Below are 2,376 nucleotides of genomic sequence, written 5' to 3'. Positions count from 1 at the left end.
GTGGTTTCAGCAGTTCAGTAAACTTAGTTTCTATTAATTGTATATGGGTGTGGGGACCCTCTGAACTCAAGTTGTGAAAAAACCATTAAGATTCTAAAAGAGTTCTACATGGTACAGAACACAGGTTCCCACTAAAATCTTTTGAGGTCTGCATTTGTCAAACAACAACTAAAGACTTCACACAAAGTGTCACGACTAGCAAACATCTTGCAAAGAAATCAGACATCATTGAGTGAGTGAACAACAACTGCAAGTATCTCAGTAGAAGTTTTGCCTGAGGTGTCTCAAAAGTAATCACACCCCTTCATTCAATTTCTTAAAGATTGGCTGACCTGCCTCTTGAGAAACCTGTATGCAGGTCAGGAAGCAACATTTAGAACTGGACATGGAACAACAGACTGGCTCCAAATAGGAAAAGGAGGACATCAAGGCTGTATATTGTCACCCTGCCTATTTAACTTATATGCAGAGTACACCATGAGAAACGCTGGACTTGATGAAGCACAAGCTAGAATCAAGATTGCCGGGAGAAATATCAATAACCTCAGATATGCAGATAACACCACCCTTATGGCACAAAGTGAAGAACTAAAAATTCTCTTGATGAAAGTGAAAGAGGAGAGTGAAAAAGTTGACTTAAAACTCAACATTCAGGAAACTAAGATCATGGCATTCAGTGCCATTACTTCATGGCAAATAGATGGGGAAACAGTGGAAACAGTGGCTGACTATTTCTCTGGGCTCCAAAGTCACTGCAGATGGTTATTGCAGCCATGAAATAAAAAGACACTTACTCCTTGGAAGGAGAGTTATGACCAACCTCGATAGCATATTAAACAGCAGAGACATTACTTTGCCAACAAAGGTCCGTCTAGTCAAGGCTATGGTTTTTCCAGTGGTCATGTATGGATGTGAGAGTTGGACTATAAAGAAAGCTGAGCGCTGAAGAATTGATGCTTTTGAAATGTGGTGTTGGAGAGGACTCTTGAGAGTCCCTTGGACTGCAAAGAGATCCAACGAGTTCATCCTAAAGAAGATCAGTTCACGGTGTTTATTGGAAGAACCAGTACAGTATTGAAGCTGAAACTGCAGTCCTTGGGCCACCTGATGCGAGGTGCCCCGAGTGTGATTTCCAGGTTAAGAAGATTCCCTGTGGAAAAAAACAGAGACTCACTCCAGTATTTTTGCCTTGAAAAAAATCTCACAGAGAAGCCTGGCAAACTACATTCCGTGGCAGAGTCAGATACAACTTAATAACTAAATCACCACCAAGGAAAAATAGATTTAAGTCTGCAGTTATTACTTAGTTATCAGGGCAAAGCGCGCACGCAGTCCCCCACTACCATAAATTACGCAGTCGAGTTTCCTCTATTTGAGGAAATCGCAGAGGTCAACACACCCGGAGTGCAATGGGTGAGCCTCGCCCTGGGAGAACCACCTTCTTGATCATGGTATCTCCTCTGCCAGGTAAGTATGAGTTGACCTTCCCCCTGCCCCCCGCACAGCCTTAGACACGTTCACTGTACACACACGCTGACTTTGCCGGTTCCCGGCAATTCTTCCACTATCCTCCACACCCTCTCCTTTCCCACACCCCTCAGTCCCTCCAAATAACTCTTCTAAAAAAAAAAAATTCAACAAAATCTCAGGAAAATTTCCGTAACCGGGAAAGTGTCTCGCCGGGAACAGGACCACTTCGCTGCAAGATTTACATAAACCAACCCCATTCGGGACCTGTAAGGCGGCTCCTCTTCTTCAACCCAAGTCCGGCCCCACCCCTGTCGAGATGACCAATGGCGAAACCCCTGTGATGGGAAGTGACGTCATGACTTCATCAACGTTAGCAATCGACATACTTACAATGATAAAAGAGACCTAGGGCGTCCTTGGTGGGTCAGGCGGTAAAGCGTCATTTTACAATAAGGGAAACCCGGGTTCGATTCCTGGGTCCTGAAGGTCCCCTGAAGAAATGGCTAACACACTACTCTTGTCTGGAAAAATCCATAGACGGCGGATCCTGGAAGGCTACAATCTATGGGCTTGCAAAAAGTCGAACACGACTGAGCAATATAACCTTCACCATTTAAATGAGACATAGATGGGTTTTCATTTCTTTTTTTTTTTTTTTATTTGAAATTTTTATTTTTTATTTGGGTATAGCCAGTTAAAATGTTGTGGTAGTTTCAGGTGAATAGCGAAGGGATTCAGCCATACATATACAAGGAGATACGGACGGATTTTGCCAGCCTCCTCGGAGTCTGACCCTTCGGGCTGGATTGCACGCCGAGGAGAGAAATTTAGGGATCATGTGTTACGCTGATGCAAAAGTTTTTAAGTAACAAATAAGTTGTAAAAACATGTCAGGAAGCAACAGTT

The 2,376-nt window shown here is 43.5% G+C and overlaps 1 non-coding gene across 1 annotated transcript; it reads right to left on the bottom strand.

The window, feature by feature from the left end:
- Nucleotides 1–1,311: 1,311 nt before the first annotated feature.
- On the bottom strand, nt 1,312–1,475 carry LOC133041891 (U1 spliceosomal RNA). The gene has a single exon (XR_009689439.1). It is a non-coding gene; the product is annotated as a U1 spliceosomal RNA (small nuclear RNA).
- Between the last annotated feature and the right edge of the window lie 901 nt (nt 1,476–2,376).

This window comes from Dama dama, chromosome 20, assembly GCF_033118175.1.
Source record: "Dama dama isolate Ldn47 chromosome 20, ASM3311817v1, whole genome shotgun sequence".
Classification (NCBI taxonomy): Eukaryota; Metazoa; Chordata; class Mammalia; order Artiodactyla; family Cervidae; genus Dama; species Dama dama.
Note: the sequence above shows the minus strand (reverse complement) of the source record. Positions and strands in the feature narration are given on the sequence as shown.